Source organism: Thrips palmi, unplaced genomic scaffold (assembly GCF_012932325.1).
Source record: "Thrips palmi isolate BJ-2018 unplaced genomic scaffold, TpBJ-2018v1 HiC_scaffold_18, whole genome shotgun sequence".
NCBI lineage: Eukaryota > Metazoa > Arthropoda > Insecta > Thysanoptera > Thripidae > Thrips > Thrips palmi.
Genome location: NW_023144627.1, coordinates 2,615,119 through 2,641,275, shown reverse-complemented (window position 1 = coordinate 2,641,275; position 26,157 = coordinate 2,615,119). Strand labels below are relative to the sequence as shown.

The 26,157-nt window shown below is 46.1% G+C and overlaps 2 long non-coding RNA genes across 2 annotated transcripts; one reads left to right on the top strand and one right to left on the bottom strand.

Moving 5' to 3' along the window:
• Positions 1–18,981: 18,981 nt before the first annotated feature.
• Positions 18,982–20,060, top strand: LOC117645131. The gene is made up of 4 exons (XR_004587706.1): positions 18,982–19,088; positions 19,168–19,524; positions 19,604–19,914; positions 19,997–20,060. It is a non-coding gene; the product is annotated as an uncharacterized LOC117645131 (long non-coding RNA).
• A 3,804-nt stretch (positions 20,061–23,864) lies between these two features.
• LOC117644896 lies at positions 23,865–26,156 on the bottom strand. The gene is made up of 5 exons (XR_004587680.1): positions 26,031–26,156; positions 25,237–25,373; positions 24,918–25,076; positions 24,746–24,827; positions 23,865–24,671 (listed from the first exon to the last, which is right to left on the bottom strand). It is a non-coding gene; the product is annotated as an uncharacterized LOC117644896 (long non-coding RNA).
• Between the last annotated feature and the right edge of the window lies 1 nt (position 26,157).

The window sequence follows — 26,157 nt, the reverse complement described above, 5'->3', positions numbered from 1 at the left end:
AAATGGGGGTTTTTTTTTTTTCGGTCTAGAATCAATTTTTGAGCGGAATTGGACAATCGGAAAACCTTCGATTTTTTTTGGGCCACCCTACCCGCCGTGCGTTGTGAGAAGGCTGCGGCGGGGCGGCGATGGTGGGGCGGGTGCGCCTGCGCGGCACGCGCGAGGCGAAGGGGGGGGGCCGGCCGCTGCGAGTCGGACCCGCCGTGCCTGTGTTAAACAGCCGGGGTTATGTTCTCGGCCAAGAAATGTTGTGAAAATATATGACAAGTCCCGGACGCGCCGGGCACCCGGGCAGCGAATAAATTCGGTTCCCCAAACAACAGCGTACTCATTGGAAGGGCAGGAAAAAACGAAGACGGAAAACGGAAGGTCACGCGACGCGCCCCGGGCGTCGAACCCAGGACATGACGTACACGGGCGTCGAACCAGCACCGCACAGGGAGTGAAAAAGGCCCCCGGGAGGCCGCCAAAGAGAGAGAAGAAATAAAAGCAGGCCCACGAATCGTACACGGCGGGGAAAGGGAAAAGTGGCGGCCGGCCGGGGACAAGGGAGTGAATAGCCGGGGGGGGCGCCCAGGGTCAAAAAAAAAAGGAAAGGAACGGCGGAGGTAGGAACCGGGGAAGAATGTTGAAAAAAAAAGGAACGGAATGTGGTAAAAGGGAAAGGACACAAACTACGGGAACAACTACTGGAAAAAAGGAGCGATAAATGGTGCACGGAGTAATTATGGGCCGGAAGAAAAGGACGGACTAGGTACAAGGTAGAGGGAGGGAAAATTAAAAAAAGAAACCGCGACCAAAAGAGCGAAACTAAAAAGAAATATAAGCTGAAAAAAAGAATAAAAGGAACAGGGGGCAGGGCAAACTGGGAAAAAGAACAAGGGAAGGGACAGGTGTTTGGAAAAAAGATAACGCGACCAAAAAAAGAACGGAAAGAAAAAAAAAAAGGAGAGCAAGGGGGGGATACGGGGTAAAACGAGGAGAAAGGGGAAATTTGAAAGAAACGCGAACCGGCAGTGCATTAAAGAAAAAGCAAAACAGGATTTACAAACGAAAAGGGCGTAACGCCAAGAGAGAAAAAAAAAAACAGACGGGTTTCCCCGCAGGGAACACATACGCAAGAAAAAAAAATTCCAAAGCTAATCGCATTGCACGGTTTCCCGTTTTCCCAAAATGGTTGAAAATCGAGGAAAAAATGACAAGACAACCGCAGCCTTTGAGAGCATGCCAAAAAATCCAAACCCCACAAAAATGGAGGGGGAGTTTCAATGGGCGCCTGTTCGTTCTTTCAGCCTCGCGATTTTCGAAAGGGCGCAGACGGCAAGCATTTGGTGCCAACCCACGAAAATTAATTTGATGCGTCGTTTCTCCACGAACTTTTTTTGTAGTGACAATTTTAAAAATGTTCCAACGTTGAGACACCGTGCAATGTGTTAGCATTAGCATTTTCAAATTTCACGGCGTTTGATTTTTTTTTAATGGGGGACTTTAAATTTTTACGGGTGGTACGAGGGGCCATGCCGTTGCCATGGAGATTTTTTTTTATGTTTTGACCTTTGCTCAGAACATATACGATTTCTTTTTACTTTGATGACCAGGAGGTTTTGTTTTGAGGAGTGGTACATTTTTTTTTTGAACCTTTTTTTCATATCATTAACGGTTCTCGTTTTCGATTGTTGCAAATTTATGTTTTTCGCGTTTACGGAAAATTTTCACGATGAATTTTCGAAAAAAATTGGAATTTTCGTTTTTTTTATGGTTGAAAAGTTTAGAGTTTTTTTTTGAAAAACGGAGAGGGGGGGGGGGGGAATCCACGGGCCTCGGACAATAGGGGTTCTTGGGAACCCCCAAAAAAAGGAAAGTCAGGGGAGGAAAGAAAAAAAAAGGCAGGGATCAGCGCCACTGTCACGCAGATAGACAAACACAAGCACAGCGTCAGTCTTTGCCGCGCGGAGGGGGTCCACTGCAGGGAGCCGGTCAAGGCCGGGAGTCGGGGGCCGGGGGTCGGGGGCAGAGGACAGGCGCCCTGGCCCAGGCGCGGACCCGCAGCGGACGAGGGCAGTACCGGAAGGAATGCCAGTAAGACCGGCAGTTGCTGCAGCGTCGCTGGGGCCGACCGGGAAGGGGCGCCGGAGGACCGGCGGGGCGGCCAGGGGCCGGGGGTCCGGGGGGGCCGCCAGGGGGGGCTGGACCAGCAGGGCGAGGAGGGGCCGCCAGGGCGGGCTGGACCAGCAGGGCGAGCAGGGGCCGGGGGTCCGGCGGGGCCTGCAGGGGAGGCTGGACCGGCGCGGCGGGCAGAGGCCGGGGGTTCGGCGGGCCGAGCCGGGGGGGCGACCATGGGGGTCACGTCCATGGAGCCGGCGGCGCCCGCGTCAGACGGGACGTCGTCCGCCCAGCGGAAAGCGCCGAGGGAGGGGGCGGCAGGGGCTGGGCCGACGGCCCCAAGCAGTGCCGCGTCGTCGTCGCCGTCGTCGTCCCACGAAATGAGGTCCGCGGTGGGGACCTCTACGGGGGCAAGGCGGCGGACGACAGGGGTCTCTGCAGACTGGACAAAGACAGGGGCCACCAGGGCGGCGGGCCGGCGTGGCGCCGCGGGGGCAGGGGTCGGGACAGAGGCGGGGCGGCGCTGCACCGAGTGGGGCGCGCGAGGTACGCGGGGACGTGCTCCCGTCCGGAGCACCGGACACCCGCGCCATGTGTGGCCGCTTGCCCCGCAGGCCGGGCAGACCGGCGGGCGTAGGGGGAGGGTGCACTGCCGCCACAAATGCCCCAGCTCCTTACAGTTGGAGCAGCGCGGCACTATGCGGCAGACGTAGGGCTCAGGAGCCTGGAGGCCGGCGCACAGTGCGGCCGATCACGAAAAAGGCGGACATAATTCATAGCGCAGGAACCGTTTGTCCGATTTCGATAAAATTTTGGTATGCAGGGTTTCTAGTACTGCTGATTTCATTTCTGAAGTTAGTTTTTTTAGGAAATACAAAATTGACTACCTTTTAATGATTTTTTAAAATTTTTAAAGATGTTTTAAGAAATTTTGGGTACTGAGACAGGTGTAGATGAAAAAGCACAGTGGTACAGAGACTATTTCGTTTTGATTTAAAACGCTAATAGTTGGAAATTTTGAGAGGAAAGCATGTGGTACTTGTGGTCATTTTGGGTTTTGATTTTGATGATGCGGGAGAACTTACGCGACAAATCAGTTTTTCATGCTTTATTTTCTTCCAAATTGTCACTCAAAAGCTCCAGAACTTCAGGCACCAGGGTCTTTGACCTCCTTGAAAAAGCTGACCTCCTAAGGCTTGAGATTCTCGGATCAGATGAAATCAGCCCCGGAAAAATCGGTGTTCGTCTGCAGTCTGCTTTAAAAAAGGATTAAAAATGTTAAGAAAGGCAAAAAAAAAAAAAAAAATGACGGGGGGAAGCAGTGAAAAGCCATGCGAGCCGCGTGCGCAAAGCGGCAAAATTCAAACTCCCTCGTGAGACTGTTTTTTTTTTTTTCACACTCCGACATTACACCCGCATTCTGTTGTTTGACCTATGGCGAAATCGTGAACCAATCGTCATTTTGCGTTTCGAATAAACTCGAAATGAAGCGTACTCCGTACAAAATGAACGTGGTGCACGAGAGAAAAAAAATAAATGATTAGTGACACAGGAATAAAATAAAAAATGAAGTGGTTTTACGGCCAAACGGAACCCATACAATACCGGGACGCTTTCCTGGCCCGATCCTCACGGAACCTTTTGAGGTCTTTATTCCTCGCTCTTGAGCCTCTTCAGAGAAGGCACTTATGGCAATTTTCTTTTTCTGGCAGTGGTCAATTATGTCAGCTCCATGAAAAAAAACTTTGTGGAGGTTGGGGTCATCTTATACCACCCACAAGTATTCAAGTAAACATTGTAAGAGTCCAAGCAATACTGCCTAAATTTTTCAACATCAATGAAAAATCCACAGTTGAGTACTTGAAAAATTACTGACAATTTTGAGACCAACTCCACATAAATTTTTTTAAAATAGCACTGGTCTTCTCAGGTTCCAGGAAAAAGCGCCTGGCTGTGTTGCCGTCATTAGTGGTGCCACTTCCCTGACGAACAACATCCACCAGCAAGCCCATTTGTTTTTAAAATCCTCCTGGACAATCCCTTGTCTAAAACGCTTCAGAATTTTCTCCTGTTTAGTCATGGCTGCTGTCTTCTTAATATAAATTTCTGAAGGCTATATGCAAGAGGCATTCCATTGCCCTAGACAGAAAAAATAAAATAAACAAAACGCAACAAAATACCCAGCAAACTCAACAGTGTGCTCAGCACTCTGTTCAGCGTGTACCACGAATACACTCCGACGAGAGTGTACTCATCTGAGTACACTCTAACGAGAGTGTACTTGGTTGAGTACATCTGACGAGAGTGTGCTCGTGTGCACACGCTGAAGAGAAAGCACTCGTTAGTACACGCTAAAGAGAGTGTACTGACTACACTTTTGGGGCTTGCAGAGGGGTTTAAATTTCCCAAAAAGTGGGTACACACCTTTTTTCCAAAATGAAGAGGGGAAATCCCAAAGTCAAAAGTGGCTTCAAAAAATTTTTCCCCTGATAAAATATCTAGTTTGTGGAACTCTCTGGGACAACCCCCATAAACAATGCACCTCTGAACTGAAATTCCTATGCAAAAAAATAACAAAATTAATAAAATATTATTGCAACTAACATAAGATTTTTAGAACTAAAACACACCTGTTAAAGAACTGCCAACTTTGCCATCAAACATCGTGCACTTAAGACAGTGTTTAATTATTACTGTAACAGCACCCACTGCAACGACTGTAGGATGTAACAGTTCAATTTCAGCATCAAAAATAGATTTTTTTTTGTAGAGCCAAAAGACGTCTCCTTTGCAAATCTAAGGCGGATTTGGGGGGAAACCTTGGTGATGACGCTTTGACATTGTACCATAAAAATTTAAAACACTATTTTATTTTAGGGCATAATTTTAGCGGCCATATGATGACATAAAAATTGAGCTATCATCTAAGGATGCATCCTGAAAGTTTTGCTTGTAGTTGGGGTGCCCCAGGGCCGAGGGGCAAACAACTTGAATTTGGGTGTACATTTTTTGTGAAATAACGGTGAAATAACGGAAATAACGGTGAAATAACGTGAAATAACGTGAAATAACGTGAAATAACTGAAATAACGTGAAATAACGTGAAATAACGTGAAATAACCTGAAGTAACAATGAAATTACACTGAAATAACAGCGGAATTGCACTGAAATAACGTGAATTAACACTGAAATACCCAGACCGAGCAGCTCCGGACACAGCCGACACGGCATGCTGCCCCCTCCCCAGCCCCCTCTCCTTCCCCTTGTCCTTCCGGGAGTGTCTGTAGGCCAAGGTCAGCCAGGGATCCAATGGGCGGGTATTTTCATACTGTAGAATTTTTCATACTCGGGAGCAATGAGAATTTGGTAAGAATCGTGCCACTCGAATATGAATCGTATCGTGCGACTGGACGTCGGGCGAACGACATGTGTGTCAGGATAATGGAGACTTCAGTTGGATTGAATTATCGATGCGAGTTTTCTGTGAAAATTAGATAAGTAACCTAATCAATTTTTATTGAAATGCTTTGATTGTGGCTTGGTGGGAAATTGATTCTTTTGTGAACTTTTCAGGTTATGCGAGAGATGCCCACTAGTCTGCAGTGTCGTCTGAAATGAGCAGACAACGAACAGGCTGCAAGCAGACGCATGGAATTCAACAATATCAAAAGTGGTAACGCCGTGGCTCCATTGTGCAATTTTCGACTTCTGTACACGAAGGTGCAGACTAGAATTCGGCGCTGAACATGGAAAAGCAAATCGGAAGTGAACAATCTATTTCACTTACATTATTAGGTTAGGTTCAGGTGACTATCTCCACATGTTTTGAAAACCATTTCCACTGCAGAGCTTTTCTTCAATCATTCATATTTTTATCTAGAGATTATTTATTTATTTATGTAGAGTTGGCACTAAACATAATAGATTAATAATACTTGTTTTTGGCTTGGAACCGCTTGGAACTTAAATTGGAATTATGTTGCATCTTAAAAGTCTAGTGTGGAACGATTTGTAATTTATTCAAATTTATTTTAAAATGCACCCGCCAGTGAAAAGTATTCTGGATATAAATGTGAGCTAGGGATAGTTTAGAGAGCTGGATTGTTGTATTTGCCTGCAGTACAGTTTCATCGTGATTGTTATGAGATTAGTTGGATTGATTTGGATTGCCTCGATTGCCTGCAGCCCGACTGCAGCCCCAAATGTCTCAACCGCAAGTCCATTGTCGTGTTGCAATTGGGTTGACCATCATTTTGCATCACTGATTTGTACAACTTGATAATAATTCTATGTGAATGTTGTATATGTGAATGACTTGTAATTTTATTTGATTCTGTCTGATCGTGTCTGCTTATAATCAGTTTTGCTTGCAGTTTAACTGAGAATCTGTCCTTGTTATTCATGTGAGACCCCAATTTGTTTCCACTCAAAGCAAGGGATATGGGGGCTGTGGGGGTAAAAGTCTCCTCTATGCAGGGAAAGTAACGCCTTTTCTGATTTTGTTTTACAGCTGCGTGGAGCGGTGCCTTCTGCCTGAGTTTGTCCGGGTCTATCATCCAATTCTGTCCATCACCAAAGGACCATTTCTGCTGAGTTCTGCTTCAACTCTTCCCTCTTCTTGGCATCATTTTCATCATGATGAGTATGAGTAGGTATCAATTTATTTTAATAAATCAGCGGAGTGGTCTCAGAATATTGTCATAAAGTTTAATTCAAACACAAGTGTGTTGTGGTTAGGTTTGTTTAGAAATATCTGCATCTTGTGGTTAGGCAAATTTAGTGCTGCAAGAATAGAATATTCATGATGCTATGTGTTATGAGCCATTTATATGAATGTTTGTTTTATAATGATATATTATGGTTGGAACTGTTTCTGAATTGAATTGAACCAACAACAAAATTCCAATACTTTGCCAAATAATACTATAAATTTGCCTCTATAAAAAATACACAGTCAATTAGTTTTAACGATGCTTTGTCAGAAGTTGCCCATCTTATTGGGGAACTTTACCAGAAAACATTGAGTCCAGTCCCGCATTATTTCTAGTTTAGCAATCATTTTCAAGATTGAACCTTTTAGTGATATTCTTACTATATCATTTTAAAACATTAATATTAATTGCTTGTAACTCAATTCAGCACATTTCCCCCAAAAATTTCAAAGCAAAGCCTGTGCCCGAATTTTAAATGCAATTGAGTTAAATGATGGAAAACTTGAATTTCCTCCGGTGAAGGTGGTGGTGATGGTTGACTTGAGAGAGAATGACCCTTCGACTCCAAGCCGAGCGTCCGCAACAGCTGTGGCGTTAGCCTTCCTCAAGTTGTGACAGGGCGCCGACCTGGGCTGCTGCTGCTGCTGGTGGTGCTTGCTCGTCGCAGGCGAGCCGATCCAGTCCACCTTGAGCGAGGTCTTGTGCGCAGCTGGCACATGAGGGCGTTCATCTGCTCCAGCGACAGGCTGCTCCACAGGCGGTTGTCGATGGTGCCCACCTTGTTCCTGGCGAGGAGCGCGAGGTGAGCTCCTCGCGGCCGCGGTGCGAGGCGGCCGCGAGGAGCTTGAAGGTGTCCACCGAGGTGTCCCGCGACGGCGGCTTGTACACATCCTGGTGCCGCACCGCGCCGCGCGCACGGCGGCGACGCCGACCGCGACCCGTCCTCCGTGCTCAGGTGGAAGAAGTGTGAGCGCAGGTCCACGACGGATCGATCCTTGACGGGCCCTGTGGTCGCCCTTCCGGCGTGCGGCGTTTACGCCCTTGGTGGAGAACAGCAGGACCTTGCTGCGCTGGTCCTACTCGGCCCTGCTTGAGGCGGCGTTACAGCCGCCGCAGCTCCTCCTCGGCGCGCTCCTTGGTGCGGACGCTATGCGCCACCGGTCGTAGTCGATGATCTCGTGGCAGTCGCGATTCCCCCGTCGACGCCGTGCGTTCCAGCTGCCCCGTACGCTCCAATTTCTTGGAGGCGTGCACCAGCTCCAGAGCGTAGTCCTGGTAGTCTTAGAGCTGCTCGTCCACCGTGCTGCAGTGGAGGCTCAGCCTGCGTCGCTTGCCGCTACCGTCATTCTCCGCGTCCGCGCTGCGGGCCGCGTGGACGCTGTCCAAGCACACGCCCTCCACGGAGCGCCGCAGGCTGGGCGTGCCCTTGGTTTGGCGGTGACCATGCGCGAGCTAGGCTGGAGCTAGGGCTGCTGGGGCCTCGGCTGGGGCGGGGGCGGCGCCGACCACGGAGGCGTCTCTCTGGCGGCTCGCCGGCGGTGCGTTAGGGACGGCCTCGGACACACGCACGCTCTCCTCGGCCTCGTAGCGCTGCACCATGGAGACGAAGTCGTGGTCGCGGCGCCGCGGTGGGCTTGTCTACCTGCCGCCTGATTCCAAGCACTGTTCGTCGCTGTCTCTCTCGCACTCATGGGGTGGTCCGTAGGGGTGCGACAGAGAGAGAGCGACGAAGCACTGTTCGGAATCAGACGGCTGGACCGACCTGGGCAGCCTGGACGCGCGGTCTAGGCTTGAACACGGGCTGCTTCTGCTGTGGGTACATGTTGAGCCAGCCCAGCGACGGCTACGACTTGAAGGCGGGCCGCGGGCGCGGGCGGCACCTGGCGCCTCTGTCCTGCTCGGAAGAGTTGTTTCGTCGCCCTCGGTCGCCCTGTCTCTGTCGCACTCATGGGACTTTCTGTAAGGGCGCGAGGGAGATAGAGCGAGAAATCGCTCTACTGAATCAATCAATCGCTCGGCTGGCGGTGCTGCCTCGGAGGGGCGTCTTCGGCGTGCCGCGGGCTCGCAGACGGTGCAGGCCACCTTCCTGGACCGTCTGGACGCAATGACCCAGGGCGCAAGCGTTTATCGAATGCAGGCGCAAGGGGGGGGGGGGGGGGGGGACGGGCCGGGACGACAGGTACTCGACGGCAGGTCCCGCAAGTCCCTCATAGAGTGCGCCTCCACGATCACGTCCATGCCGTGCGGTGGCACGGCGGGAGCCGGGGTGCCCTCTCTAATAAGAGGCCGTTAGGAAGTCAAGTCCGCGAAGACGATCTCGCGCTCGGCGATGACGGCGGGGGTCGAAGTTCACCGCGCGGCAGCATCATCGGGGTCGTTTCGCAACGGCACAGTAGACTGATGGCGAGCAGCGCTTGTGTCGCTTTTAAAGGACGCTCGAGAGACAGAGTGACGAAACCGGACGAAACCAACCTTTGCAGGGTTCCGAATTCTTTTCAGAAGGCCCTTGCACACTATTTTATTAATTTCTTACTCGCTGAAAAGCATAGCTGAGCCAGTGGCCAGCAGTGGCCAGTCCCTTTCGTCTCGTCTCCTTGCTTCGCTTTGCTTTCCCCGCGCCGCCGCTGCCGCCGCTGCCTAGCAACCCCTGCTCCCCCTCCCTCCCCATCCGCCCCCCTCACCCGCCACTGCCCTACGGCCCCGTATTCCCCTCTTCCCCATTGGCTAGGACTTGACGCTCCTTAACAATCGCGAATCGGGCCGATGCCCTTTGCTTTGTTTTAACGGTCATTGCGATCTAGTCTGTTCTCAGAGACGGTTGTGTCGTTGTGTCTCAGAGTTTCAGAGGAAAGTCGCAGAGTCTTGTTCTGTGGTGTAGTTCTCCAGCGCACTAGCGATTGCCTGACGTTACAGTGGGAACGATTTGAGCATTCAGAGGATTATTTCTGTTCTGTTCTTGTGAACGGCTTGCGTCTGTGGTCTGAGGATAGGCGACTGCTCAAGATGGCTTCTGACCGTCCTAGTAAACCCGGCGACTCGAGTGATAAAAGCAGGAAACAGGATGTGGTGAGTCGCTGATTTAGAAAAACGGAATTTTTAGTGGTTTGATACGGTGAGCAACACCATGTCCGACAGGCAGGGGTTACCATAGTTCTTTCAATGGCGTCCCCAAGCTGGCGTGTTTGCGCAACCTTCCCATGGCGGTGCAGCAGAGTGTAGACTGACTCCGAGCGTTGTTTTCTGCTATCTGTATGTCTCTCAGGCACTTTATGGGGCGACCCTTGTTGGTGCGAACGAGACAGCGATTTAAACGACTCTCGGAATCGGGGGTGGGCCAGAAGATCGGCGCCGGCGGCCTCAACTCTAGCCGCGTTTTGAGCTCCTGAGTCGCCAAGCAGGACTCGCACCGAGCGTGTGACCCCACTAATAGATTCCTCTCTCGGAGAGCAATCCATTGGTGGGGTCACACGTTTGGTTCGAGTCCCTTTTAGCGACTCGCGACCTCAAAACGCGTCAAGGATTTTGACCTTCGCCACCGTTCTTCTGGCCCACTAAGCAGTGTCCACTGGGTTTCTCAAGGGGCAGCCTAGTTTTATCGTCTTCTATTTTCCCAATAGGGCTTAAGGCATGTGTTTGCTCTCACACATGAATGTACATTTAGTTTGAGTTTGCTCTCATTTATAATTTTCATGGTTTTCCTTGTGTAGGTATGGACAAAACATGTCAAAAATGTGAACAGTCAAGTCTTACGAGTAAAGTTTTGTAGGCGCCACTGCAAGTGTTCTGTGTTACAAACATACCAGCTGCTGTTGATGAACTCGATTAACATAATACAAGAGGTCTTCAGCTTTTGTTTCGGGTTTTTTCTATTGTTTTCTTTGAGTAATTGTTTTCTTTGAGTAAAGCTTCAATATACCTCTAAAGGATTTAAACCAACCGAGGCTCACAAGATGTGTACTGTCCGGGTACTCTCTGATAAAATCAGGTTGAATTATTCTTTCTTCCATTAATGAGAGACTTTGTCGCAAAGAGTGTGGTTTTAACATGGATTCTATTTTAATTTAAAAAGGTGATCCTAATTCCTGAACAGTTTGCCACGCAGCTATGGCACTGTTCCATAAGCATTAACTACGGCACAGAAGTAAAGAAATCTATTCATAATTTATGACAAATCACGGGGGTAATGGTTCAAAGTGCAGTACAATATGTGCCGTTTTCTTTGATTGTATATCTAATTGTCTAGCAGTTTCATATCAACTCCGTTAGGGATCTGATATGATGCTTCAGAAATGGTTCAAATTTTCACAATAAGAGAGATTTGACCTCCAGACTATCCGTGACAAAATATTGTTTTTTTCTTTTAATTTCTCTTCTCTATCAAGCAATGATGAAATGTGTTTCTAGCAAATTCTGCGAAACAATAATTGGAAGGTGCGCCGCTTTGGAAGTGCATGGCTAATTTAAATCTCTCTGGCCTTCAATAGCTTTGCCTCACTTCTTTGTGTACCAGTGCTCTTAAGTTGAAGTGTCCAGAAAGTGGCACAAGTTTATCTGCAATTATCCTTACAAAGTTAAGTTTTTGACAAAAAGTGACAAAATTCAGTTTCTGATGGAAAACTATTTTTTTCTGTTTGGCTTGCAAGGAAGCTCTTGTGTCCCTCTTTGAGGCAGACTTTTTTGGTCCTTACCCTAACTTATTTGTTTGGATTTTAAAGCACTCTTTGGTTACAACATTTCTTTCTTGGGTTTTTGGGAAGACAGCCTTAAAAAATGGTATAGATGTATCTTCTTAAATTTTTATGTTTAAAATGATCCTGAAAGAACCATCTTTTTAATGGAAACACTCGCAGAAAAAAAAAACGGGGAATACCGACAGGGGCTAGGTAGGCCACCATTCGCACACCGGTGTGCTGCGGAGCCGGTTGGTAGCCTACCTGGCAGGCGCTCCGTGTTACAGTTGCTCAAAGCAAGCTGCAGCCATCCCTTTACCACGTCGTGGCGTGCATTCGCATGGGCTAAAATAACTCGATTGTTATTTTAATTTCTTTATTTTATTTGTTTTAGGAGCCTGCATTGAGGAATGACGTCAAAGAGTTCTGGCTAGAGGTCGAGGATCTCCTTCCTGGCGTGTCTCTCCCGGACTGCTACAAGAGGCTTCTGGGGTTCCATGGCTTCACCTCCACGGTCGCGATGGCCGGACTGGACGAAGAGGACCTCGCCTCCATCGAGGAGGACTGTCGGGAGCGCTACGTGACGTGGGACTCAAACAAGCGCGCCTGGTACCTCGGGGAGCAATCGGACGAGCCCGCATCGTTCAAGTTTCTGCGGGGATACCGCAAGGTGCTGCTGAAGGTGGGAGAGGTGTGCCAGACACAGGTCTTTCTGGGCAGGCGTGGCAAGAAGGGCGGGAGCAGCACCAAGAGGTCGGGTCGCAGCAGTCCCACCCTCGGTCCCACCACCAGCACGCCCGGCGGCTCTGCCACTGCTACCCCCAACCCCAGTGACAGCGATGCGCAATGCGAGGCGGAGAGCAAGAGGGTTCGCGCGCTCATCACCAGCGGGATCGAGGCGGCTCAGGCTGATCTGTCCAAGGGAGTCCTGGACAAGAAAGCTGATGTTTATTTTGTCGTCAAGAAGAGTGACAAAGTGTTTCGGGTGGACATCAAGTGTCCTCTCTGCGACAAGACGACGTCTTTGGACAAGACAGCTGGCAGGTGGATTGTCAGCAACTTCATTTCGCACCTGAAGAGGACTCACGGCTGCGAAAGTAGTTCCAAGACGAACAAGAAGTCAGCGAAGAGGAAACTTGACGTCTCTGGCAGTCCACTTGAGGCTGCCTTCAAGCGCCAAGCGTCGTCTGCGTCATCCGCGGTTGACGACAAGCTTGACGAGGAGGAGGTCGATGACGTGGTACATCTGTCTGATGACGAAGACGCCATCGTAGCTGATCGTGGGACTCCCCCAGTCCCCGTCAAAACTACTGCAGCCAAGCCACCCCTCGTCCAGGCCGTCGGCAGCAAGGCCTCCGCAGCCTCCTCTGTGGAGTCGACCCCAGCCCTCGGCAAAGCTCCTGCAGCCAAGCTACGCGTCGTGAAGGCCGTCGGCGGCGAGGCCTCTGCAGCCACCCCTGTGGAGTCCGCTACATCGTCTCCTGCCGCGCCCCGCAAGCCGGCCTCGTTGGAGACCTGGACATGGCCATCGCAGAGGAAAGCCAAGTTGGCGCCTAGTGGGACTCCTGGAGTGCCCCCTGGCGGCCAGCTTACGGTGACCCGCGTCGATATCCACTCCGCCCCGAAGAGTGCCTCGGCTACCTCGTCGGCGCCTAGTGGGACTCCTGGAGTGCCCCCTGGCGGCCAGCGAATGACGGCCACCGTGATGACCCACTCTGCCCCGAAGAGTGCTGAGGCTACCCCGCCGGCGCCTAGTGGGACTCCTGGAGTGCCCCCTGGCGGCCAGCGAATGACGGCCACCGTGATGACCCACTCTGCCCCGAAGAGTGCTGAGGCTACCCCGCCGGCGCCTAGTGGGACTTCTGGAGGAGTGCCCCCAGGCGCTCGAAGCACCTCCGACCCCGCGATGGAGGCCAGCATCAGCACCGAGAGGTCCGTTTCTCCTGACTTCGAGTCTCCCTCGTCACCGTTTGACAGCTTCTGCATGGACCCAGAGATAGAGAAGATTTTGTCAGAGGCGGACAAGCGTCTCGAGTCCTCCGATGAGTCTTTTCCGACGGGGAGGTAGATGCCCGGTCCGACTGCGACCTCCCCAGCAAGTGGCGTCATGAACGCTACAGTCGGACCGCGAGGTGGCAGCGTTACCTCTGCAACTCCATTGATGATGATCAGAGGTTTATAACCGATTTCTTCATCAAAACCGACCAGCCAACACCACCAACACAGCCATCACCACCAGCAGAGCCATCACAACCCACCGGAGCAGTTCGAAACTCGATTCCAAACGCTGAGAACCTGCCTCCTATCTATGGTCCTCTGCTAACAAAGCTGGTGGAATTGGCTGAGATAAATGCTGGTCGGCATCCAAATGGACGGAGGTAAAATTTTCTTGTCTTCTTACATTGAGCTTGTCTCAGGGTTATTCTGAAATGTTTTAAAAATGCAGTTTGTGTGAATGTCTTAAGTAGTACTAAAGGAGCATTGTGCCAATTTTATACATTTAAAAAAAAAATAGCTTTTTTGCCACACCTTTTTTGAGTGTCTTTTGTGTTTAGTTTGCAATACTTGGTAATACTTTAAAATAAAGATAGCTCAGTTAATTTTTTGGCACTGGTGGTAGGAGAGCAAACAAGCCTATGATTTACAATACATTTATTGACATTGGTCATCATTCAGTTTATACAATGAAGTTAAAATGAGGGAGAGAAGGGCTGTTGCATGTATGCTAATGGCAATCCTTTATCTTTGTCCAGGTTCGGTGATTTCAAGCAATTCGCACTCTACATGTACATGACTATGGGACTGTTTTCATACGAGATCTGGCAGGCGAATTTGCCATTTGCCTTGCCAACCGTATCCCTTCTCAACAAGCTTCTCCAACGGGTCAACAAACCTGTCCAGGAAGGGATGTTTCGCTTTGCGGAGTTGAAGGCATTCCTTGAGGCCAGAAAACTGCCAAACGTTGTATGGATGAGCGAGGATGGAACACGCATCACTGGCCAGATTGAGTATGACCCCAAAAGAAATTTGTTAGTTGGTTTCGTTCCACATCTCAACAGAAATGGCTTGCCCTGTAGTGATGGCCTGGAAGCTGTGAGCGAGGAAGCCATGAAGGAGATGTTTGCCAACAGGGTGAAGGCCGGCAATGCTCATGTCATCATGGCTCAGCCTCTGGCAGATGAGGCCCCCCCATTTTGTCTTTCTCTATTTGGCACTGACAACAGATATACAGCAGAAGATGTGGCTAGACGTTGGGAATGGATGAAACAAGAAGCCAAAGAGCATGGCATCACCATCGCAGGCTTTTCAACTGATGCAGACTCCAAGCCCCTGCGAGCAATGCGCTGTCTGGCAATGCCAGAGGCTTGTGACAATGGAGACAAGTGGGAAGGATGGTTCGTTCAAGACTTGCATCCTGAGACTATCTTCATTCAAGTAAGTGAATTGAATTATCAAAAATTTCATGAATAAACCTTTTAGTAGTTAAGTACTTCTTTTAAAAAAATATCGATAAAATTTAATAAAAAGCAACCTGTTGTCTCACACATTGCTATGGTGACTATTTATCGAGAAAGAAATGGTTAATATGGTTTCCATCACCCTTGTCTAAATTACCTTTGCAAAAAGTATTGGACAGGGCATTACAGCTTCTCACCATATTCATTAATTGGAATCCATTAGTATGAGCTGTTGTGAAGATCATTGTAGTGCATTTAGAATGCATGGTTTTGTGTCACAAAGCTACATGTTAAGTGAAGCAGCTGATCTGTTAATCACCAGGTTGTTCCTATAAGTCTCCGTTAAAAATATTGGTTTGGAGTGTTTGTAACGCAACGCCTAAGTGTGCCTAACTGTGTAAAGCTTTCATTGAATTTTATCGATAATTTTTTTTAAAGAAGTATTTAACTACTAAAAGGTTTATTCATGAAATTTTTGATAACTTGACAAAATCCTTTTTGATTTCTCAATATACCAGGAGAGGGGGCATTTTAGTGTATACTCTTAATGTCTTCCAAATATTGTGTTTTAAGACCCTGATTCTCATTCAATGTTTCTAACTTAGAGCTATTTTTAGTCAGTTAAGTACTGATCATCAAATCTATAATAATAAAATACGATTGTGTTTTTATTGTTGCAGGACACTACCCACATTGGCACGAAGCTCAAAACATTATTTTTGAATAGAGGTTGCTCCCTCATCATGGGTACCTTCTGTGCTTCTTCCACCTATGTCCAAGATGTCATCGATAACGTCTCCAAAGAACATCATGGATTGACACAGTCTGACATGGACCCCAAGGACAAAATGAATTTTCGAGCTGTTCTAAAGCTGCTTGATGACCGTGTTTTGAAACAACTAAGGAAGATTCCTGATGCTGCAGCCACAGAGCTCTTTTTGTGTCTTGTGGCAGAATATCTGGATGCTTTTCTTCAGCCTCAAATGCCACCCTTGAAACGCATATCAAGCGTGTGGAAGTTCACCTTTTTCCTCCGTTTGTGGCGACAGTGGCTCATTGAGGAAAACTATGACCTACAGCAATGTTTCCTATCACCTCAGACTTATTTGTGTATTGAACTGAATGCCCATGCCATTGTTCAAGTTGCAATCAAAATGCGGGACTGTCCCTGTAGGCTTGTCCCACATCTGTTCAGCAGTCAGCCTTGCGAGAGTTGCTTCAGAGCTGCACGTTCACTAACGTCAACCTTTGCTACTGTGGTGAACTTCAGTATGTTGCAACTGCTGAGAAAGCTTCGAAGGATCGACCTGCAGACACACATTCTTCATGAACTTAAGGACGAATATGTCTTCCCACGGTGAGCATTGTTCAATTGAATACTATGATTTTTTTATTCCATTTGTTTATTCTAACAAAGGAAATTGTAGGCCTAATTCTTGAATTTCGGCAATATTTGTTTGTAGAACTGTGGATTTTTTTTAAAAGTGCCTCGTGCTTTCTGATTTTTCTGATTTCAGTGAGATAAGGAAACGTAGTTTGGCGGAGAAGGCTGCTGGACTACGAGTAGATACTGAGATGCCCTCAGACGATCAAATCCTGGAGCAGATTGCCGTGGCCAGATCGGAGGCACGTGACTGTGCGGCCTTCGTTTGCATGGATCCACAGGACGTCGACGATGTCATTTCGTGCCCCTTGAGGCCAGGTGTGGGCCTTGATCTGGACGTGTCGGACGAAGAGGACACTGAGGACCCTCCTGTCATCCTTGATAGCCCCGACCCTGACCCACAAGACCTGGCGCTCCTTCATGTCAGCGAAGATTGGCCTGGTGGTGGAGAATGCCCGGAAACCCCACCCGAAAGTCCCTTTGATTAAGAAGACCACTCTCTGCTGGATGCTGTCGACTGGCGTGACAAGGATCAGCGCGGACCGCTTGCTCAGGGTGCGCGAACCGATGCCAACCACCAACACTCCCAATCCTGTTGCCGATGTGTCTTCGCAGGATGTCGTGCGGAAGAGAGACGTTGCGGTTGGAGAGTGGTGCCTGTTTCGCGTGAAAGGTCAGGTGCGCGTTGGGCGTGTTCTTGGCTTCCGATATCTGACGGGGAGGGGCCGAGAGTCCAGGTACACCCTCCTCTCAGCCCCAGTTGCCGTACCTCATGGAGTGACGGCCAGAGGGCTCGGATGCGTCTGCAGCTGGTTTGACCACGCGGACGACGGAACGCTGACGCACAGTGATGTCAGCAGGGTTGTTCCTGTTGAAAGCTACTTGCGCACTTTGGCTGCACCCAAAGCAGTCAGTGGGAAGTTAAAGATGTCTGACGTCGCATCAGAATACATCAACAATTTGTAGTAGTAATGCCTTTCTGGAGATATGCACTCTGGTGGACGGTGTTCAACTCTGCACTTTGAGTGAAGCATGAATCCCATCCTTGCCAGCATGCAGCTCGTGATATGGCTGATAGTGGTGTTGCGGTGAAGCCCTCTGCACTCCCGAGTGCAGCACGCTCGCCCTCACCCTCAAGCAGACAGATAAACAGCAGTAAAAACTTAAGATTTCATGCCTGACAAGCATCACTTCAATAGAAGTCTATGTTGCGTGACAAGTGTATGAGGATCTCTAGGTAAGCACTAGAAACCAAATTTTATTTTCTTTTGTTAAGTTTTAAGCATGATGCATAAAGTAATTCATTATTTTTTTATTTTCAGTTTTTTTTATTGGTGCTTGTCCGCACTTTAAAAAGAGGAATGAAGTTAAAATTTCTCAGAGCTTCTGCCTATGTAGTTGTCATTGCACTTCTGAAATGGCATGACAAACTAAAGAAAACAAATGAAATTCCTTCAGCTAAACTGCCCGCAACAACCAAGTTAGTATTGATCTATTTTGTTCTTAAAATTCTGCTTTTCAAATGTTACTTACGGATTTTGTTTCAGATGCCATTTTTGTATTCATTCCCAAGTCTGTTTGCTGTTAAAAGACTTGAAGAATTGCTTCAATGCAAGCTAAGTATTTAATATTATTTTCTCTCCATATTGCAATTTATTTTCTACTAATTTCTTTTTCTGTGTCATTAAAATGTCCAGACAGCTTCCATCACCCTTCTGTTTTAACTGCATGTGGCATGGTTAGGTGTCTGGATTTTTTTTACTGCATTTGCAATTTGTTGCAGGGAGCTGTGAAAGTGAAGTGTTGGTTATTCGCTTCATGAGACCAGTTTGTGGATTGTGGTTGGTGCCTCCCTTCTGAAATGGCATCTATGGGCATGATAAAACAAACTGAATGGTGAGTGCTTTTGTATTTGCTTTTAGTGAGGTAATGTTGTGGCGTTCAATGTGTTAATCGCTTGCCTTTCATTTTCCAGATTTTATTTACCTAGACAGTTTGTATGTTTGATTACTTAAACTATTGCTCAAATGCAAGCTAAGTATTTTTTATTATTTTCTCTCCATATTGCTGTTTATTTTCTATTAACATTTCTTTCTGTGTCATAAATTGTCCAGACAGCTTCCATCTCAGTCCATACCTTCTGTTTTTACTGCATGCTGTGCATGGTTGAGTAAGTCTGGTTTTTGTTATTTACTGCATTTGCAATTTGTTGCAGGGAGCTGTGAAAGTGAAGTGTTGGTTATTCGCTTCATGAGACCAGTTTGTGGATTGTGGTTGGTGCCTCCCTTCTGAAATGGCATCTATGGGCATGATAAAACAAACTGAATGGTGAGTGCTTTTGTATTTGCTTTTAGTGAGGTAATGTTGTGGCGTTCAATGTGTTAATCGCTTGCCTTTCATTTTCCAGATTTTATTTACCTAGACAGTTTGTATGTTTGATTACTTAAACTATTGCTCAAATGCAAGCTAAGTATTTTTATTATTTTCTCTCCATATTGCTGTTTTTTTCTATTAACATTTCTTTCTGTGTCATAAATTGTCCAGACAGCTTCCCTCTCAAGTCCATACCCTTCTGTTTCTTCTGCATGCTTCATGGTTGATACTCTGTTCATTGCCTGTTATTTACTGCATTCGCAATTTGTTGCAGGTAGCTCTGAAAGTGAAGTGTTGGTTACTCGCTTCAAGAGACCAGTTTGTGGATTGTGGTTGGTGCCTCCCTTCTGAAATGGCATCTATGGGCATGATAAAACAAACTGAATGGTGAGTGCTTTTGTATTTGCTTTTAGTGAGGTAATGTTGTGGCGTTCAATGTGTTAATCGCTTGCCTTTCATTTTCCAGATTTTATTTACCTAGACAGTTTGTATGTTTGATTACTTAAACTATTGCTCAAATGCAAGCTAAGTATTTTTTATTATTTTCTCTCCATATTGCTGTTCATTTTCTATTAACATTTCTTTCTGTGTCATAAATTGTCCAGACAGCTTCCCTCTCAAGTCCATACCCTTCTGTTTCTTCTGCATGCTTCATGGTTGATACTCTGTTCATTTGCCTGTTATTTTACTGCATTCGCAATTTGTTGCAGGTAGCTCTGAAAGTGAAGTGTTGGTTACTCGCTTCAAGAGACCAGTTTGTGGATTGTGGTTGGTGCCTCCCTTCTGAAATGGCATCTATGGGCATGATAAAACAAACTGAATGGTGAGTGCTTTTGTATTTGCTTTTAGTGAGGTAATGTTGTGGCGTTCAATGTGTTAATCGCTTGCCTTTCATTTTCCAGATTTTATTTACCTAGACAGTTTGTATGTTTGATTACTTAAACTATTGCTCAAATGCAAGCTAAGTATTTTTTATTATTTTCTCTCCATATTGCTGTTTATTTTCTATTAACATTTCTTTCTATGTCATAAATGAATGATCAATTTCTTGTGTTCCTTTCAGAAACTTATCTCTCTAATTTCTTTTTCAGAGTTGTCGCATTGAATTTCATGACTGCCAAGGATTTTCTTTGCCGCTTTGAGCGAAGCTGCAAGCCTGTTTTAGTGTATCCTGCGCTCCATGGAAATAAATCATTCAAGCATTAGTGCAAAGGTAAAAATTCCTTCTGTTTACTTTCTGTTTAATCTCTTGTTATGGCTAGCAAAAATTCTTACTGGAAATTTATTTGTTGCAGGACATTATGTTTGAAACCAGAATATGTTGAATCCCCATGCAAGAGCCTGCCCTGTGAAATTTACTGCCCATAAGCCTCCCAAACCCAGCAGCAATTCGAGTTTCGAGTTATGTAACTGTTATCATCATTGCCCTTTTTGCACTGTATCTGTAAAATATATTTAAAACTGAATTTGTCCTGACCTCTAAGTTTATAACTTAATTAATGCCCACCTCCTAATTGAAAATATACCACTGTCAGAAACTCTCAGTATCCATAGCCACACCGCAAAATCAATACACTAGTGTTTCACTTTTTGATATCAAGGACAACCAAACTTTTACTCTGTTGGCTTAAAAATTGAGAATGACATTAACACATTCAAATTCATTTTGCAAAAGTAAATAAAGTATTGGTATTAGAAATAACAATCTTTCAGTAAGGGACTTTAAACTCATCAATGACAGCTTGCAAGAATCCGCACAAGAATCTTAATGTCTTGCAAATGGTCTTGTTCCTGAGAGATGTCTTTTAACGACCTTGCGCATGTTTTTTCTTTGTATTAACTTAAGTGAAAAACATGTAAACAAATAAGCTCTAAATTTAATGGGATCTTTTGGCACTGAGGATTTTAATTTATTGAATCTTAACAAGTTAGATGATAAATAAATCAGACCAGGCTTGTTCCTTGAGACCCACCGATTCCGTTTAAATATTGGGTCCATTAGCATGAAAGTTTTAATCGCTCAACTCATCCTAACACTTTTGCTGCTCCTATTCTTTTTTGAAATCAAGAAAGTTAGATATTGTTTCAACTCAGCGTCTGAACAAAATATACCTTTTTTAATAAATTTTTTTGACGAATCAAAATTTGAAATTGGAGCACTGTGATGGTTGGAGCTTCTCTTGGACTTCTTTATTAGCTCAGGTGCGCAGAGGGCTGCACCTGCTTGCGTCGGCTTCGGCGTCGTGTTTCCAACTTCGGCACTCACCCCACCCTCCCCCGCCACCCCCACCCTACGGCATGAGCCGCAACCGCAACGGTTGGCACCACCGGCCCGGCCCTGGCCCAGCCGGCAGCGGCAGCCGCCTCGCCGCCTCAGTCAGTCTGCGTTGGTCTCTCAGCCACCCCAGAGCCTAGAAGACTACGACGACTTTGCTAACCGCCAACCCTCTGTAATGGCGGAGTGGTTTTGTGATTGTGGGGCCTGGTTGGCCCAGCCCAACCCCCCTATGTGCTTGGACTGCGAGAGGGACTGCATCTGCAAGTGTGGCATGCCGGTTTTGTCTACGGAAAAAGGCGAGTGCTGGGATTGCAAGTTCACGCGAACTGGCGTCAGGCCAGAGTCCCAGTCCGGTCAGGCGGGCCGTGGCTCTGGCCGTCACCATTCCATCGACTGCGTTCCTGCTCCTCTCCGTGACTGCTCTGAATGTGGTATGCCAGCAGCCAGGACCACGGACTACTCAGTGGTCTTGTACTGCTTGGCGTGCTACAGGAGGGTCATAGAGGGGATGAGGACGCAGCTTCGCGACTTTTCTCCCCCGTCTGCCCCATCCCCTTCGCCTCCCCCACCTCCCCCGCCTCCCCCGTCTCCCCAGTCTCCCACTTCGCCCCCATCCTTGGAGCATGCCGCTTCTCCTGTCTGGGATCTTGATCCGCAGGACATCGTGGTGGAGGTCCTTAATGACGGCAAGGCGAAGTCGTCGAAATGCCGCATCTGCAACCGGAGGCGCCATGCGGCCAAGGACTGCGACAGGAGGTGGGACCCGGAGCTGCGACGCCGGCGACGGTTGGCCTCCAAGAAGGCCAAGAGGAAGCAGAAGGCCCGCGAGAGCCAGATGGTGGGCGTTTGGTTGCCCGACTCGCCGACGGCTCCTTCCGAGCCGGCGCCAATGGGGAGGCTTTTAGCTCTTCCTCCACCAGAGCAGGACGTTACCGATGAGGAAGACCTGGACAGATCGTTCCTCAGTTGCACCAACGTTTAATGCTCTCCTCATTGGCTGGGCCTGTCGCTACGATGAAAAAAAGATAAGTTCTGACTGCATCTTATATTGTAACATTTAGGCCAATAACCAACTTATTGACATGAACTTATCCTGAACATCATCCTTAACATCCCTCAGGGTTTTGGGAAATTCACACCAGAATTTATACGTATTTTAATTTTTCACCTCCGGTTAAACCACAAAACCAAAGTCTTTACTTTTTTAGAGAAGACGAGATGTCTCTTAAATCTTGCAAGTTCAGCAGCCAAAGAAGCTATCAGAAAATGTGCAACTGTTTTAGGCATCGAATTTTAAGTTAATACAATTGAACTGTAATAAAATTACTTTCTAAAAGTATGTCATTTTTAAAAGAAGTTCATGCAGTTAAAGACATTTATGTGATAGAAATGGTTGGTGGAAAATTCAAATAAGGCTATAAAATCCAAGCTGTGGTGTGGGACCTTCCCAACTGCTTTGGGGCGGAGTTAAGAATGATAATCTAAAGTTTCCACATGTAAAATTAAAGGAGTTGGTTTGATGTCTTATGTTCTTTACGTCCCTATTGTGAAGCAGTTGGAAGTAGTTTAACTTTTTTGCAGTAATATTAACTTTCTGATCTTCCTCAGGCAGCGTGTGGCTCCCAGATTCCAACTGGATACAATTTCTGCCTTTGAATCAATAGCTTGTAAGGTGTGGCAGCACAGCGCTCTGCACTTGAGTGCAGCATGCTGGCTCTCGCCCTCAAGTAGACCAAGTTCAGAGACGGCACCAATTCATTGGAGATGATACGAACTAAGCGGTGAGTGCTTTTGTATCTGCATTTAGCGAGGTGATGTTCTTCCATTCAATATAATCTTATTGCTTTTCTTTTTTCTTTACGTCATTTGCAATTTGTTCCAGGGAGGTCTGAAATGTAGTGTTGGTTACTCGCTTTAAGAGACCAGTTTGTGGATTGTGGTCGGTGTCTCCGTTCTGAAGTGGCATTTATGAGCATGATGATACTAACTGAACGGTGAGTGCTTTGGTATCTTTTATTGTTGAGGAAAAGTTCTGCTGCTTTCCAATATTGCTTAATGTTTGTTTTTTATTTTTCAGGTGTCTTTGTTGCTGTGGTTGTGTTTGTGTTGTCAATAAGTCTTGCAGTATTGGATCATGTAAACAGAGTTAAGTTCTTGTTTTGCTTGTCTTTCAATTTTATTTATTGTTGACTTGATGGTCAGAAATGTTATTGTTTTTGTTCAACTGCATTTAAAATCTATTTCAGGAATTTCTATTCTTTTGATGCTGCGTTGCACTTTGGTTGGTATTGCCTGCACTTCGCCCGGACCAACCTGGACTCTCATTTTGTCACCTGGCCTTTTGATGCATGATGGGATTTTGCAACGGCAAGAACACCAATACTTAAGTGCTGATAAGAACAGCTATCTCTTATCTATTTCTCAGGAAGGGTCTTATTTTTACATTTGGCTTTAGAATTGGATTTGGCAGCTGGACAAAATGGACACAGAATATGTAAAATTGTAAAATCAATGTAAAATATAGATATTGATCACATTTATTTCTAAACATCTATCTTCTGATGCTCAAGATTGTACAATGTCTAGTCTCTTCCTTTTTGCATCTTATATGCACTGTTAGCTTGTAAACTGTTGCAGCAAAGCTCTTGCTCTCACCCTTCAGCAGTGTAAGAAAATAAGTGTGCGTTCCCATGGCATATATTCATTTATAATGCGAAATTTAGTAGTGAAATCTAATGTTTCCATAAATAAATAAATGACTACAAACTTGACTGAACTGTTGTTAATTTAATCATCCACCTAAACAACCTGATTCATACAAAATCAGCATTATGTTCTTTTTAAATCTGAACACAAACACAAGTTCAAAGGGCAAGAAGCTGGACTTGAACAAAACAAAGAGAAATTGTATGGTGGTGACAACACGCATAACTAGACTGACAGCAGTGACTGAAACATAATTAGACACAAACAAAGACATTTTTAAAAAATGTACAACCTCCAGGAAATTAACAATACTGGACACTTCACAGTTTCAAACCACATCTATTGAAATTGGAGCTGAAGCCTTTATAAAATATTAACTTAGTAAAAAATAAGTGTTTCAAAATACTGGACACTAAAAATGAGTGGAAACAATGCTAATGAGTACTGCATTTGCAACATGGTTAGATACTTATGAAATGCTTCTGTTATTTGCTTTTATTTACTGCTCATTTCACAAATATTGTCTATCAAAATCTTAAAAAAGGAACAGGGACTTATCACAACTTTCCATTAAATAATACAAATATATAGATTGAAGGTGAAGCCTCTTTAAAACAAATTTGTTGAAGTGTTATTGGAATATTGGAACATTACAGAGGGCTTGAATGCTTTCATGAAAACATCAAAGAATGTAAACCAAAAGATTGCAGGAACTTAAAAGTTTATCGGCATTGCTCTGGAGAATTGTGAGCATAACTGAGGCAAAGAGATAAAAGGTTAAAAACGGTAAGTTAAAAAATTAATTCAGCTCTCTAACGCTGAAACAAGAGGATCAGTAGGAGGGGTTCAGTCTCTGAAAAGTTCTGCAAAATGCTTGCTGACACCATCTTCTAGATCATCTTCCGTCTCTGTCTAGGTATGCCATCATTAGTGAATAAGACATGCTCTGCAGTTCTTAGAGTTTCTTTGCCTTGAAGAGCACCATTCTGAAAAGAAGTATATTATCACAAATAAACCACAAAAGATGATTGTACAATATTAATAAGGGTGAATTACGTACAGTTTCATGGGTTGTCAGCCCATCTTTCCTTGACCCTCTCAGGAATAACAGTTGCCAGGAATTTCACCGCTGAAGGTGAAAGCTGAACAAATTGAGAAAAGAATGCAATGAACAATCCAAACTATCAAAGAAAATTGTAGCTTAAATGAAGGAGTATGATGGGGACACTTACCATTGATCAATCAAGTCAAGTAATTGAAGTTGGGACATCAATTGGTGCAAATGCATTCCAACCCGATAGAATGGAAAATGATGAGCGAGGAGTTGATAAGTTGGTCGGGCTCGTCGGAGGGTCCAGTACTTGCAGGGCCTGGTTATTTCCTCGATACACCTGCCAACATCACATGAACAAACAATAATATGAAAACTATTCCAGATGCCATAAAAAATACAAAAATACGGATAGTAAAGATTTTGGAAATGAAAAATAATTTGAAACAATAAATTTCCCCACACTGAGGCCTCCTTCCTCCGGGACTTTATTGACTCACCACAGTTGACCGAAGGTGCTCAAAACAGTTGACCACCAAGTTGACTACTGAAGGGCGCTGAAGGCGGCTGAAGGGCAAGCCGGACGGAGTAATTTTCTTTCAGGCATCGTCCTTGGTCCCTTTGCGGTACTGATTTCCTGAAACAGAACCAATGACTTTAAACAAGAGTGCACAGACATGGAGGACATTCCAGTTACACAGAAAAAAACAAAGCTGTTGAGAAGGGTTAAACAAAGCAGAAAAGCAACATCTATTCTGATAAGACGCAATGGGAGAGTCGAGTGAATCGGAAAGAATGTGTCCTTTTCATCACAAAACACTCTAACATGACAACAACTCGCAACAGCTCGCAACAAATCAAGGGTTCAGAAACAGATAGCAACGAGCTTGGATAGGAAATACAGCAGAACATTCTTCAAGCCGATCAAGCAAACCAAAACACACTCATGATTCGCAACTAGGTATGTCTTTCCCCATAAAGAGGGAAGACTTGACCGGCTTGACTCAACTTAAGTTCACAGAAATGCACACTTTAGTCAGTTTGGAGGATAGTGCAAAGAGTCCAAGTAAATCGAAGCAAATCAATGAAGAAATTCAGAGGCGAGTCTTAAAGTGGATCTGTGTACCCAGTCACAGCCAATGGACCAACCAAAAAACTCAGTGCAAAATTTCATTCAACGCAAGCAATACAGACAGCAGAGCAGAGCAACAATAAGACCATGAGTAGTCTCATGATAAAACGTTAACATCGGTGAACATGCTCTAAAGAAATCAAGAACCGAGGAAATGATTACCGTTTTTCTGCATTTTTGTTTCGACGAATTTCGTGGAGAACGTTTCATAACTTTACGACCAGTTGAAGGAGTTCTCGTCGCACTTTCCTTCAGCAGAGAACAAGACACCCTTCCTTCCACTCTTAAC